The sequence below is a fragment of the Fukomys damarensis genome, unplaced genomic scaffold (genome assembly GCF_012274545.1).
Source record: "Fukomys damarensis isolate Sample0158 unplaced genomic scaffold, DMR_v1.0_HiC HiC_scaffold_30, whole genome shotgun sequence".
Classification (NCBI taxonomy): Eukaryota; Metazoa; Chordata; class Mammalia; order Rodentia; family Bathyergidae; genus Fukomys; species Fukomys damarensis.
In genome coordinates this window covers 40,518,673-40,534,681 of record NW_022900942.1, presented here as the reverse complement: position 1 = coordinate 40,534,681, position 16,009 = coordinate 40,518,673, and the positions used below count along the sequence as shown (strand labels likewise).

General features: G+C 36.5%; 1 long non-coding RNA gene across 1 annotated transcript in view; it reads right to left on the bottom strand.

Moving 5' to 3' along the window:
• LOC104856954 overlaps positions 1–1,879 on the bottom strand; it is a 31,719-nt gene extending 29,840 nt beyond the window's left edge. Inside the window, exon 1 of the long non-coding RNA XR_778749.1 lies at positions 1,803–1,879. This is a non-coding gene — a long non-coding RNA (uncharacterized LOC104856954). The remainder of the gene's footprint in view (positions 1–1,802) is intronic.
• Positions 1,880–16,009: the final 14,130 nt, after the last annotated feature.

The following is a 16,009-nucleotide window of genomic DNA, read 5'->3' as shown; positions in this document are numbered from 1 at the left end:
GTGCAGTTCATGCCCCAAAGCCTTGCAGACTTTAAACATTGAACAGCTTCTTCAAGTTTCTATATAGGGAATCTTGACTGAACACAGTACTTAGATGAGATCTTAACAGTAAAGTAAGTCTAATTACAGATAATTTGCTGTCCTCAAAAATGACACCGCTCTCCATCAACCCAAAGAAGGCATTTGTTTATTCCAGGAAAAGTGAGCTCACTGCCACCTACTATCTCTTCTTGGGAATGGTGGTTTTCTTCGAGTTCATGCCAAGCACAATTTTTTTGCATAGCAAAAACTTGGTCTTGAATCCACATGTTCTGAGTCTTAGTTTTATTTCTTTAAATACTGGTAACAACCATAGAAAATCTATTTTCAAAAGAGAAACAAACCAAAGACAAACAAAAAAACTAGGTGTAACTGGACAGAATCAGACATGAATCATCCAGACAGAATCAGCATGAATTAGACCTGCTCCTTGCTGTTTCCTACTCTGCTCTGTCTTGGTGGCTCATGTTACTACTCTCCACAGCCACATCTTCCCAGGTCTCTGGAAGAAGCTATCACTTACAGTCTGAGACAGAACAGTGTAGCACTAATTTAATTTTGCTTTATCTCATGTTGCTTTCTAATTGGTTCATGTATGTCAGTCATCCTAACTTGACAGTGAATATTGAACAAGCAGGAGCCATGTCTTACCCTATCGTCTCTTATGGAGTTGGACATGGTATACTGGCTCAGAAAATACTATGTATTGTCATTCCTATTTCTCCTACATGCTGAATTAGTCTTTCCCCTTTCCCAGAACTGGATACTGAAATCATTCATATAAAACTCAATTTGTATTAGAGACTCTAAAAATCATATTCTTATTTTATTACCATGTAATTTTCTGAATACGGTAGAAAAAAATGTCTTCCCGTTAATGAATTCTATTTCAAATGCTCTCATTATAGGACTTTCAAATCTCATTAACTAAACCAGGCATTAAAATACAATGATAATAAAATGAAACAGGAAACTGTTGATAGTAGATTTGGATAACTTTGTTCTTTTAGTGAGGAAAAAATTATTGCCTGAGTGAATGATAACCTAAGGATAAGAAGGATACTTCTATAATACAAGCAAGATACTTCTCTATGTGCTTTAGTAGACCCAGTAATTTCCTCAGCCAGCTCCTGCCTTGCTAGAGTTATGGATGTACGTGTGGTGTATCCTAACAAGGGTATGTTGATATTAGCATTTTTATGATATACATTTTTAATAGAGATGCAGAATAAAAACATGTACCACATAAAGATACCATCTTCTAATTTCAATCCTCATGTATGACGATCGAAGCCTTTATTAAACCCAAAGTCATAATGTGAACCTAAATTCATTGGCTGCTACCTATGCTGGACATCTTGACCACACTTTTTCTGGAAATATACAGAAGAAATCAGACTTTAGCAAGATGCACACAAGTTTCTACAGTGGGTTGGCCTTGCCCTAAACATTTGTCTTCTCTCTGTCAGATATGAGGTACAAAGGAAAATTTAAAACTAAAAACAAAAAGTCAAATGAATAATGAACCAACTCTGGCAGAATTGGATTCACTAGAGTCACAAAATGTCAGAGCAATAAACAATCTTCACATCAGTCTGGATTCACTTACTATATAATTGAGAGAAGTGCAAACACACAAGTGTCATTGTTTATTCAAAAGCTGCTGCTCATTGAAGGTAGAATGCTCAGATCTGATATGCAGATAAATCTTATTCTTATATTCCTCACCGTGATGACTATTCAATAAATCGCATCATCCTTACCCTTTTGTCCTGTTTGTTCAAATCATGTCCTCCTAAGGACTGTATCTATTCAGCCTATATTATCCTTCTGGAAGTACTCTTTCTCCTCTTTCCTGTAACTCCTCTGTGGAGAGTTTGTGTAAGGAAGGAACCCAAGGAGACCGAGGTTCTAGAATCACTGTACTATTCAGATAGTTATGATGTCATATGAAATCACTATATGTACCTGTGGCTTACATTTCTCTACCTGAAAGAAAGAAAAACAGAGGACACGTGGGACATGGATGTATGCTAGAGACTTGTTCAAAATGTGGTCCTGGGAAAGGCAGGCTTGGAAGCCTCTTGGACCATGTTAGAAATGTAGAATCTCAGGGCCTACCCCAAACCTTCTGAATCTGAATTTGCGTTTTAGCAAAATATTCAGGTGATTCACAGTAAATCAAGTTTGGTAAAATGAGTGGAGGATTTTTAAAATGTTTTTCTCTTGTGACGTATCCTTCATGCTTTTTAGTAGGGAAATGATCCAACTGTACTGAGAAGAGCATACTAATGATGGCACACAGAAACAGAAGAGCTGTTTCCAGGCCCTTTATGTCTGACCATCCAATCACCCTCTCCATCCTCACAGACACAGCTTTAAAGTTGACCTTCCTCCCACTTCAGCAGGTTTTGCCTTTATGATGAAGGATTTTCACTTTCTCTAATCTTTGTCTGTGTGACCTCATCCCGCTGGGAGATCCTCCTGATAGGCCACACAGGGACCAAGCACAGCATCTGTTCTGAGGACAGCACCCTGGGAAGGCAAGCGACTGGGCGAAGGTTACCTGGCAAATGGTGGGTGGAAATGAGAAGCCAGGGAGATGGCTTACCACCTGTGAGGGTCTGAGACCATTACCACACTTCGGGTGTTATACTGCTCTCGATGTACTATATTTCATGCACATTTCCTGCGCTGCAGCCATTGTTTCCATTATGATTACAGACTCATATTTATCTATCTTGAAAATGCTGATGGCTGGAAAAGAGAACACTCACCACAGTGGGTGGGAAGGGCTCTTGTCACATTGCAAATCTATTCTGTGAAGCTGGAAATCTAGGATTTTGATGGACTTCCCTCAAAAATGAATTCATATGCATACAATGTCCCTATTACCCCTTTCCCTTCAATTATTGTCATGAAGAATCTAAGCAGAAATGAGCAGGCAGAAGATGCTGCAAATCCAATAGAAGGCACCAGAAAACCATGGTTTTAATATCTGCATTAAATTCACAGATGACGTTGGTTAAAATTAAGGCCAAAAGCTAAAAAAATGTTGCCTTATCTATTTGTATGTAAAGCACATTTTTAAGGAGACTGGGCCCCAACATTACTTAAGTCTGCCCCATATTAGACCACTTAAAATTTATTACTATGGGACAAAAAAAGTACTTGTTATTTGATGATATTTTTTAAATTGACTTTTACTCAATTTACCCTCTTATAAGGGGAAGCATGCCAATCTCTAATACATAAAAACAAATAAATGGGTCAAGTGATAAGACATCCTCTTATCTTGGAGAGGGTTGCTCTTATCAAGTAGTACCCCCCTCCTTGAGCTAACACAAGAATCTAAATGGGAATCTTTCTCAACACAGGAAACCAGGCAGTAAGGACCACTGGAAAATTGAGAATCATTACTTATTCTTGAAATAGAAACTTTTCAAAAGTTAAAATGTCTGAAATTAGATAACAACTTGGAAATAACTCATGTCCTGTTCCTCCAATCTCCCTTATTGGACGAGAACATCTGTGCTCACTAAACTTTTATTAACTCAATAAACTGTTTTGTAATTTATATTCTTTAAAATAATAAAAATTGATATTTTCTTTATCCCACATGAATGCCTTGGAATAGAGTTTTATGTGTTCTTACATGCTTGACTTTCACTGTTTCCTGGAAAAAAATTTTCACCCATTTTGGAAACCAGTTGGCAATTTACTAAAAAATTAAACATAAATTTACAATACAATGCAACAATACATCCTAGATGAATACCAAAATGAAAACAATTTCAATAAAAATTTGTATTTTTATGCTGTTTTCGGCACTTTTTTATAGCCCAAGAAATGGAATGGCCTAAATATTTTTTGATGGGCAGATGAGTAGAAAAGTTTGTTGTACCTTCCTTACCACAAGATACTGTAAAAAACAGTAAACTATTGGTACAAAGAAGATACTATTAAAATGCAATTTTAAGTGAAAGACACTTATGTAAAAACTGCATAACATAAACACTATGAACACCGTTTTACCCTGTATATAATTCCATTCATATAAAACGCCCAGACAAGGTAAATCTATGAAGATAGAAATAGACAGTTGGTTTCCTGGAGATAAGAATTGGAATTAATTGCAAATATGTGTGGAGAATCATAATAAGGTGATGAAAATATTCTAAAATGTATTGTGACAACATGATATGGTGACTCAATTTGGTAAATTAAATTTCAAATAAGTGACTTTATGACATCCTAATTATGTTCAATAGCATTGTTGAAAACATTTCCCATTGACAAAAAGGAAAAGGAAAACAAATGCAGCATTGGTTAAATAATATATTAGTGAAGAAAGAATTGGAAAAGGCTCGATAGTCATCACTTGTTACAAGCCAAATTTACTATCTTTCTGATAGAGTAATTAAGAGCAATACTAACAATTTTATTTTACAATGAGTGCATGTGAGACAATGCTAGTCAAGACCTCAAGGAGAGTACTGATAGAACAGGAATCTTCTTTGTTTGCCTGTCCAAGCAGCTGACCATATAGTATCTCTCTCCCTCTCCCCGTTTTTTAAAATCAGCTTCTCAAAATATGTTTAGATCCAGGTTAGTTTTTCTCACTAATTCTCAAGCACAGAATACATTTCATAAAGATTATTTGCACTTCTAGTAGCCTCCCCCTCTTGTCTATCAATCTATTACGGCAAACCAAAAACTCTTGACTGGGGCAGAGCAATCTTGGAAACAACCTATTTGCCCATCCGTTGGAAACTGGATAAAGAAGTTGTGGTTTTTCTATAAAATGGAATATTACTCAGCCATAAAGAGCGAGAGAATAGATTCATTCATAGGAAAATGGATACATATTGAAGATATACTCCTAAGTGAAATAAATAAGTCACACATGTGTAAATACCGAATAGTTTCCCTGGTGTGAATATTCTGCAACAATGCATAAGATTCTAATAAGATTACTGACATTTAGAAATGGGAGGAAAGGAGCTAAAGATGTAGGGAAGGTGTGATACGTAGGGGAAGAACAAAAAGGGAAAAGAAAAAAATGTGAGAGAATGAAAAGATGAAAATAAAGTGTTTGTAGATGGGGAGGGGAGGAGGGGGTGAAGGGAGGGCAGAGGTAAGGGGAAAAAAATGAGAATCAAGACTTGCCATGTAAAGGTACATGATCCCAGCAATGAATGTAACTGTACTGTATCCCTAAATGTACCAATAAACTCAATAAAAAAAAAAAAGAAAAGAAACAATCAAAAGACAGAACCTAGAGCGGGGGATGTAGCCAGTGATGCTGCACCTACCTGGCAAGTTCGGGGTCCTGAGTTCAATCCCTGTACACCTTCCACCCCCTCAAAAAAGTGCCAGAACCTAGACTAAGGAGAGCTCAGGCTAGATAAGTTCGGATCCAACATTATTAACCACTGAAATGCATTCCTTCACTGACTGGAGAGTCACAGTAGGAATTCCAGGCTTGATGTATAAGTGGTGAGTTTTGTGATTACTTTTTAGGAGGATAGCATAATTGCTTTGTAGCTGTGTCAAAAATGGAGAGGGGCAGCAACATGATATCTTGATGACTTCGATAAGAAATTCTAGTCACTTATTCTATCTCATTGGAAGAATTTCTATATAAAATGGTAGAAGTTGAACGGCTATGAAGGAGACCTCCACAATCGCCTGGAATATTTGTACCATTAGCTGACAGAGAAAACTATGCATGTGTGGGGTAGGAGGATTATGATTGTTAATATTGACTGTCAAGTTGGTTGGATCAAGAAACTACTAGGTAATTAGTAGAACCCATTTCTGAGTTTGATGGTGAAGGTGTTTCCAGAGACAAGTTGCATGTGGGAGAGCAAACCAAGGAGGGAAGGAGGGAGAACTACACTGAACATGGCCAGTGCCATCCGATAGGCTATGGGCCCAGATAGAACAAAGGCAGAAGAAGAAGGAGGTCCACGGCATGAGCTATTTCTCTCTTTCTCTGCTTCCTAGAGGCCCTAAGGCAAACAGCATTCCCCACTGCACCCTTCTACTATAATGCTCTGCCTCGTGGCAGGCCTGGGAACAATGCAGCCAAATAACTATGGACAGAAACCTCCGAAAGCATGAGCTTAAATAAAATCTTTCTTCCTTTCAATTAATTTTCACAGGCATCTTGTCCCCATAACGGAAAGCTCACTGATAGGAACACTGCATTGCAAATATGTAAATTGAAATGATTGCTTAAACTTTTGATCATATGAAAGTAGAATGACATAGTCTATAGAATAGAACATAGATTCGACATCAATTTTAACAGTTCATGGTTTGCTTATAAAATATATGAGGGTAATTTAATTAAAAAGATGATGTAGTAAATCAAGATATAGTCTAGCCCAAAATGGACAGTCTCTCATAAATCTATCTCGGAATTATGACAAAATTACTAAGGAATAAAGCTCAAACCATCATGACTGGTTTCAGTTGTTTGTCATTCTGGTAAAAATTTTAAAATCTTAGCAAAAAAATGTATTTTGCCAAGTTGGATTAGGTAGTCATATAATAGAGGGTGGGGGGCAATGGCCCATGATTTTATAGTCTCATTATTTTATGTACAACTGGTAAATAAGTCAGTATGTACTTGGAACAGTAAGAGATACTAGAGAAAAAACAAAGTACACTAAATGTATTGTGATGCACCTTGCTTTCAATCTTATTCTTCACTATAGGTTGGATACCTTTAAACTTCATACAAATTGCTTTTGAATCATGATTACAGCTCTGTCCTCAGATGTGAATAATTGTTGCTTACAATATATATTTTAAAGCCCTTTCCCCAAAAATTCAATATCTGAATTCTATCTATTCTTAATAATACTCCAATTCCAAGTTCTCACTAAAAATGTCATTATCTAAAATGCCCTTCTAAACCTCTCTGTTTACCTGATATGGTATATATTTGCTCACATGCAATATCTCTTTCTTTTCCCCTGCTACGTTTATTGGTACATTTAAAGCAAATGATATAGCTACGTTCATCATTGGGATCTTGTACCTTTACATGATAGGTCTTAATTCTTATTTTTCCCCATACCTCTGCCCTTCCTTCACCCCCTCCTCCCTTCCCTATTTATAATGACTTTGTTTCCATTTTTTCCTTTTTTCACATTTTTTCTTTTCCCTTATTTTCCTTTCCCTCCCCTTCCCAATTCCCCTTTATCCATTTTCTTCCTTTTCCACACTACCAATTATACCATTTGAACCATATTTAGCTAAATGGATGCACACTGAGGCGATACTCTTAAGTGAAATAAAGAGAACACATTTCAGTAAATATCAAATAGTTCCTCTGGTGTGAAAAACTAATATGTCTTTGTTTTGAGCATATATTCTTATTGTATAAGCAATAGGTCCCATTCTATACTGTGCTCCCTACAAAAATACTTAAAATGGGCTTATACATGCAACAAATAATTGTCAAATACATGAATACAGAAATAAGTTATTCTACTAAGTAGGATGTGGACTAGGGGGTCTCCTATTTTTGCTTTTTGCCTGAAAGGAGCTTATGTTCTTTAATACTTTCTGTCCTCGCTTTTAGTGCAAGTCATTATGTCCACCAATTATGCAGTTAGAGACAATGAGTGAAGTATTTTCTTGTGCCATTCAGAAGCAATTGCCAGCAACGAGAATGAGCTTTTTCCTTCCACTGGAATGCTCAGCAGCTGCAAAGCATGACTCACTGAATGACATGTGACACTGATTATATTATGTGGCGATAAAAGAGTCACAATTAGATAAAACCTTTTGCCAATGTGTGCAACGCAATGCAAACCCAAATGAGCAATCTACCCTATTCCCACTGAGCTAATGTGGATCTTAGAATAATGGAAGACAGAGGATGCTGCCACCCTCCATCATTCCAGCAAGCTTCTGTTCTATAATAGGTGGCAGTAATTTCAGTTGTAATTAAACAAGATCTGATATATTATTTCCTAATGAACTCAAGTGAAGTCATCTCCCACTTCTTCCTAGTGCCTCTAATTAGGCAATAAGGACTATATCATGAGCAATAAAGATCACTTTTCTGGGCTGGTGATGAGGGATTACAAACTGCACAGGGAGCTCTCATGGCCCAGAGTGACAGGAAGGTAGACTGAATTCTGAACGGAACATCCTCCATTCCTCTAGCCATCGGCTCCCAGATTTCCTACGTGGCGAGCACTGAGGAGGAACAAATTGAATTCAAGCTAGAACAAGAAGCTTGAAGCCATCAGTTACCAGCCCAGCAATCTAAATTGTGCACGTGGGTCCTTTGCATAATTATTCTGGTACATTATTAATTTTCCACCATTTCGTGTCTACTTTCCCCTTGAATCCTCAGTAAAATCAAGGTACTTAAAATAGGTAATGTTTACTTTTGCTATTTACTCACGAAGTGAGCAGGATTCCAAATCCTGAAGGGAAGGACACAGTGGAAAAAGGTTACAGCGTTCACAGTTGTCCACCACTGAATCTTGTCCAGTATTCACTCTAAAGCTGTTTTGGTTCTAATTGAGTTTCCTCAAATAACCAGTTGAAATGCAGTCTCTATTCCTTTGTAGATTCTTAGATGAAGAAAGAAAGCTGTTGTTTATCTTTTTTATCTTCCTTCATGTGTTAAAGGCAGAGGTAGAGAAGGGAGGTCTCTGACCCTCCATCTGTTTTTGTGATTCAGAACGTTTCAGTGAAAAACTCCACATGGTCGACAGAACACTCTACTAATTCAGGATTCTCTGGGATCTGTTTTATCATTCTGGGTTGAAAAGAGCTGAGAACAAACAAAATAAAATCATTGTCTATACATGTACAAATAAATCCTGTTAGTAGAACCATAAACCTCCTTCCTTCCTCCAGCCAAGCCAAATTTGTGGATTTATTTCAATATTGTTGATTTAGAGATGTGTCTATTTTTGCCTTTTTCTTTAAATTGGTTGCAATACTTGTTTGGTTTTTTTATTGGAGTCAAATAAAATTTTTATTCCATGTTGATTCAGTATCAGTATGTTATCCTTTAAAAGTACATGAAGTTTTACCAGTTTACATATTGGAAATGGCTTGTTTTCCGCTGCAGCAGAAAAATTGAGAAGTTGTAAGATGAGTAGTTGTGATAAAGACTGAAAGGCTCCCAAAATATAAACTACTGTCAGCCCCTCAAGGAAAAAGTTTGCAGACTTTCCTATAAAAAAACATATATCTAGCCAAGCCTCATTCATCAAAAGGAGTAACTTTCAGATATTTTCTACATGTTTTGATGTCAAATTAGGGACATAAATGAGAACCAATACAATAAGGCCTTATCTTTATCTAAGTTGCTAAAAGAGCGATTTTGTAGCATAAGATCTGGTTTTGGATTAGATGTTAGGAGACTTGCTATAAGATATTTAGCAACTTTTCGTATTTCTGGGCTTGAGCTTATCATATGCAAAATACATATATTATTTTAGTCTCATTTTAATATTCTTTTTATGTTTATCCTTTAGAGATTAACAAGGCTCACTAAAGTTTTCCCCTTATTGAAGCTATATTTTGGAGGAAAACCCGAATAAATCAAATAAGATCATTCTGTCTTAGAACAGATGGAACCTGTGTGAAGAGCCTATTATAAAACTAACACATTGGGTTAGAAAATCGACTACTGCCAACCTGCTTTTAGCTCAGAGTGACTGAGATGTTAGATATCCGGCAGAAAGACAGCAACGCCACTGTTGAAAACAAAGTAGCGAAGGGACCTGGGTTGGACTTACCAGCTCCTGAAAAGAAAATCAAAATCTGCACTTTGATTCTAAAATAGGGCCCAGAAACCATTGCTGCTCATCATTTCCTCATATCCAAGTATAGAGAACACCGTGCGCGTTGTCACTTTATCACCTCACACTCGGAGGCCAGTGACATTATTTTGCACTCCTGCTCTCACACGCAGACTTCTTTCCCTCACCTTTTCACCTCATCACCCTGAGTTGCAACCATACCTGCCCTCTTCTGAAGACCTTTCTTCCGGACTGCAGGGTATACTGACAGACCAGTTCCGAGGACCGGTTTCCTTCGCTAACCTTGTCATTTCCTTTCATCTTTTGCTTCCTTCGCCCTTCACATTTTTCTTGCTTTCTCTCATTCTTTATAGGATGGGTACTACTAGGCCTACAGCATACACTTCTGAACAAAACTAGATGTAGTCCCTGCCTTAGAAAAGCTTGTAGCCTTCTGAGGAATGTAGATATTATGCAACTAATTCAGTTTAAAAAATGTAAAATTCCAACTGTGAAAAAATTCATGGGAATGGAAGAAATATGAGTTGCTATGAAAAGCAGAAAAGGGAAGTTTTGCCAAGTAAAAAGGTCAGCAAAGTCTTCCTTGAGGAAAAGACTGGAGCTGCTGTTCTGGTCGCCACAATGCCAATGGTTACATCACTATGTAATGAAAAAGAGAGGAACATTGTGGACAGAACACACAGCACATGCAAAGCAGCACTGGGATAGCTCATCTTATCTATCCATGGACTGGGAGAACGGATGACCAGATAGCTGTCGAGCTATTTTGGAGTGTATCAGGGAAGGTTTTCTGGAAGAAATTGGCATCTCAATGTATGGACTAAGTGAAACAGATCATTGTCACTGGTGTGACTTGAGGAGGCCCAAAGAGAACATAGGCATAGGGGAAGAGTGAATTTACTTTTCCTCCCTGAGCAGAGGGCATTCATCTCCTCTTCCCCTCAAGTATTAGCACTCCTTTTTGGCGGGGGGGGGTACTTGGAATCAAACTCAGGTCCTTGTACTTGTGAGGCAGGCAGTGACACTGCTGAGTCTCATTTTAAGCCTTAGTGTTTGGGCTGGGACTTACACTCTGGCCTATTTCTCAGGCCTTCAGGTTTAGATGGGAACTACACTCCAATTTTTCTGTACCTGCAGCTCATACAAAGCAGATCATGGGTCTTCTTTGCTTCAAAATCAAGTGAAACAGTCTTTCATAATAATGTCCACCTCTCTGTCTCTCTCTTTCCTATCATCTATCTCCATCTATCTATCTATATCCCTTCTCTGTACAACCTGACTAGCAAAACTGCTGAAGAGCTAGAGAAAGCCAAAGCACCTTTATTGCAGTGAATGCTGGACTGTGCAAAGTCAATTGATCCTGGTCCTGAGAGCTTTTGAGGCTGTTTAAAAGAAACTCAGCCAGGGCAGGATTTATAAATGAGACAGTGAGCTATCGCAACTGATCATGTATTAGGACTTGTAACACTAGATATTTTTGTTTGTCCAGCATTGTCATGAGAGATTTTCCATTCTTCATGAATATGTGTCCATATTGCAGTTGAACAAACTAAACACTGACAGAGTGAGACTGCCTAGATTAGACAGATAAGAAATGGTGATGAGGGATTCATAACCAGCATCACACTCCAAAGTCTTTGTTCTTAGTAACTGTGCTTTGCTTCTTCTGAGAAATTCTGCAAAATGTCCATGAGAGTGGACAGCAGAAGGATTTCCCCAGCCCAACAGCACATACATATTATTAGTTTGTATATATACACATAAGTACATAGAAATATATTCATAAGCCTTGTTGCATCACATGCAATTATCCCATCAGTCAGTTTGAAAATTAGCACAGAACTGATGCAGGCTAATACGGAATTCAGAGCATGGTTTAGAAATACATATTGAGGAAAATGCATCTGTGTAGCAAATATATTTTCTGTACAGAAGAGGTCCTACTATAGGTGTATTGCTGATTGGCTCAATGTGAAACCTCAGCAGGCACTAAAGGTCATTTGTCACATAGCACTTAGGAACATCAATGCTTGTTTCAGTATGTTTACAGTTTATCTGCCCTGCTTTTTTGTCAGAAGAGGTGCCACCAGGGTACTTATTACCAGTGACCTTGAATCAAGTTACCCTCTCTGAACTACCCTGTCTATAAAATGTGTCAATAAGATTCATCTCAGAGAACTGTTTGGAAGCATCGAAGAAATTACACATTTCCAAATATTTTAATTTCTCTCACTTCAATTTCTGAAATTGACATCCTTACTGCCTGCCTTTCTCTATTTAGCCCCCTCACTCTTCTCTTCTCTGGTTACTCTATCTTCCTTTATTTCTTCTTTTAATTTGTTTATAACATTTTTGTACCTATTTGTAAGGAAGAACTAGGAATTCTCATAGTGCTTGTTATGGTTTTTCATCTATCTATCATCTAAAGACTGAAATAAGTCACAATATTTAAATTCTCAAATAATTGTTTAACCATATAGACTTATTCAAAATCAATCTCAAGCCTCTTATACAGGACAACAACATGTACACATTTTCTTTTTCCTTAGAACAGCACACAAACCTCAAATGACCACATTTCTTCATTAAAATGTATATATCTCTTCTTTTAATCATATTCTGGGGTCTTACTATAATCATAGATCTTTCGAAAACACACCTTCTTTTCAACGCGGCTATAGTATTGAACTTTGCTTTAGAATTATGAGATCCCATTTATTAAATTCATTTGGTTAATATACAAGCACAAGGATTTTAAGTGGCTGGTACTGTTTCTTTAAGGATTTTGGTGGTTTTCTTGTTGCTTACCTAAGCCTTTACATTTGATCCCTTTTCACTGGTGTCTGTATTGCTGGGAAACCCCAGCAATCTTCCTGGAGCTTCACCCTTTTATCATGCATTATGAATAATTGAATTAATTATTCAAAAGTGGATTTATGTTTTTATCAAGGTAAACACACTGACCCATTCACTGACAGTCAGACCATCTTTAAGAAATGCTCAGCTGCTGACTCAGCCAAATAATGACTCTTGACTTATGAGTTTGTTTCAGGGACAAGCCAAGAATTGAAAAGAGGTGAGCTGAGCTGACCTTGAGTCATGAACTTGCTGTCTTCCTTTTGGAGTATATGAAGACTCTCTATAGTGTGATACAGGCTCAAACAGTGGCAAAAAAGAAAACAAAAAGCAGAGATCTGAAACTCTAATTTTAAATGAATACAGTTTGTTTTAGCTACTGAATCTTAGATCTTATAATGTTAGGAATTTGTTTATGTTCTAGTGTTTTTTTGATTAAAGACATTACCTTTAATTAGTAAAGTTAATTATTAAAAAAAATGAGGTGAGATTTCACTAAAAATATTTTGTTTAATACTTTTGGCTTGATTGCACAAGCTATTCAACTATTTTGAAACCCTAAAATGGTACAGTCAGCTAAAAATTTACAAACACACTGCCCTTGAATTTGAAACATGGGGAAATCATTTAGTTCTTGTAGAGAACCTCACAAATCACATCACAAATCAACAGTTTATAAAAAAGATTTGTAAATCCCATGTCTTGTAAATAACTTGCACCTAGGATATATAAAAGATGTTTACAACTCAGTAACAAAACATCAAATTAAAAATGGGAAATGTATCTGAATATACTTCTCTCCCAGGATGATAGAAAAATGACCAAGCACAAGAAAGGATGATAAATAATAATGAGCCACGAGGGAAACACAACTCAAAACCAAGTAAGATAGCATTTTCCACTCATCACGATTACTGTCACTAGAAGGACAGACTACAGCAAGGATTGGTGAAGATGCGGATAACCCAAAACTCTCATTCACTAATGAGGGAAACACAAATGAAACAATTATTATGGAAAACAGTCTGTCAGTTTCTGGCAAGGTTAACCATTTGATCCAGCAATTCTTATCTTAAATATATGCCAAAGAGATTCACAAAGACAACCACAATTGAAACTTGTACATTAATAGTCTTAGAATCATTACTCATGGTAGTCAAGCATACAACCACCTCAAATGCCAACCAATTGATAAAAAGAAAAATTAAATTTCACATAATTGCACAATAAAATTATTTTATTCCAAAATAAAATAAAGAACTGATATATGTTACAATGATAAACTTTGAAAGCAAGCTAAGTATAAAAAAAAATCTAGTAAGAAAAAACTTCATAGTTTATAGTCTTAATTACATGTACTAACAAGCATAAGAACAATGTCAGAAACAGAATATAGATTAGTGTCTGCTAAGGGCTGGATATATTGAGGGAGAGGACAATGACAGATAATGTGTATGATTTATTTTGTCGTGATAAAATGTTTTTAAATCAATAGTGGTAGTGTTTGCACAATTCTGAATACACTAAAAATAATTGGAAGTATATTTCACATGGATGAATTTTATGGTATGTAAATTATATCTTAATTTTACCTCAAAATATGCACACACACACATCCCCATAGGGAAGAAAAAGTAACCTTTCCCTCACTCCCATAATGATGAAAGGCAAGTTAACCAGAGAAAAGTATAACAGTTACTTAACAAAGATTTCCATGTCACAGAAGACTTTAGAAATGAAGATCCAAAGACCTAGAGTACACTGTGAATTTTTATGCTAAGTTTGATAAAAGAAGTGGGAAGCTATGAAATAATATAATTGGACAAAAATTTATATAGTTAAACTGGGTGAATCGAGTGCAAGAATTCAGCAAGGTCTCTATACTTTTCCAGAATTCTCTGGTAGCGTTTTTTTTCTCCCTCCAGCAATAGGTCAGGGCACCTATCACATAAAGGTCTTAGGACCTACTTTCAAATGGGGAAGATCATATAATTAATTTATGGCCAGCTCTACCCCTGGAAGGATTTTATAGTGGGAAGGATTTTATAGTGATCTTTCCACCTCTAAGGCCCTCCTAATCTCTTTCAGGTCAAAGTACTTTGAGATAGTGTTTTTCCGGCCTAACTTTCAATCTATCTGTCTACCAATCTGTCTGTTTAGACTACTCTAAGAATTACCTTCCCTGGTCTCCCTATCTAGAATGGTACTCACTGTATTCTGCTTCTTATATTGCTTTCAAAAAAAAACATTGTCATATGTCACTACATATTACAAATAATTAAGTATAAAACATATTCTGGTAACAAAGATGTTAAATATGTCTTAGATTTGTCAAAATGCAGTATGTACTTTTTATTGCTTATGTAAACCAAAATTATTGAGACCAAGGGATCTCTGAAATTAAAAAAAAAAAAACAACTTATTAAACCATTAGCGACTCTAGCCAGAATAGTTTCACATTCTTGGATAACTTTCTGCAATAGTCAACAGCAACAGGGCTAGTTAGTAGTTAGAAATACGGCTGGCTGCTACACCTATAGCTGAGATGTTGCTTTTGTTTTTATTTTTGTTTTTGCATTGTGGGGGATGGAACCTCACATATGCTACCTAAGAGTTTGACAACTGAGTAACATGCCTAGCCCTTTGTATTTATTTTATTTTGGAAGAGTCTTGTAAATTTGCCCAGGCTGGCCTCAAACTTGTTGTTCTCAGCCTCAGCTTCCCTGTGTAGCTAGATATATAGCTATGTACCACCATCCCTCGCTGAGCTAAGGCCATTGCTATTATGAAAATTTAGGGAAAGATGGCGTACATTATTTACATTGAATTTTTTGCAGTACTTGGAATTAAACACAGAGCCTTTGCATTTAGCTATATCCTAAGTCCCATTTATTTAATATTTTATTTTAAGACAGAATCTCTCTAAGTCACTAAATTGTCAAAGTTGGGCTCAAACTTGCAATCCTGCTTCAGTCTCTTGGAAGGCTAGTATAACAAGGGTACACCACACACCTAGATTACACTGAGCATTGGCTGTAGATACCTAGATTGCTAACCGGATGTGCTGCTTTTCATGCTGTAAGACTTCCTTTTAAACGTTCTTATTATCTCTTTTGCATAACATATACCCCAAGTGTACAATTGGAGCCCAGGAAAAAGGAATATAGTATTGGATACCTAAAAGATTGGGACAGAATAAGAAAAGGAAGAATTTCTTCACCTGTATCTGATAATGCTAAACTGAAAATATATTTATAGTATTATAAATGTTTAACTCCATCTATGTATCTATGTATGTATATATATAT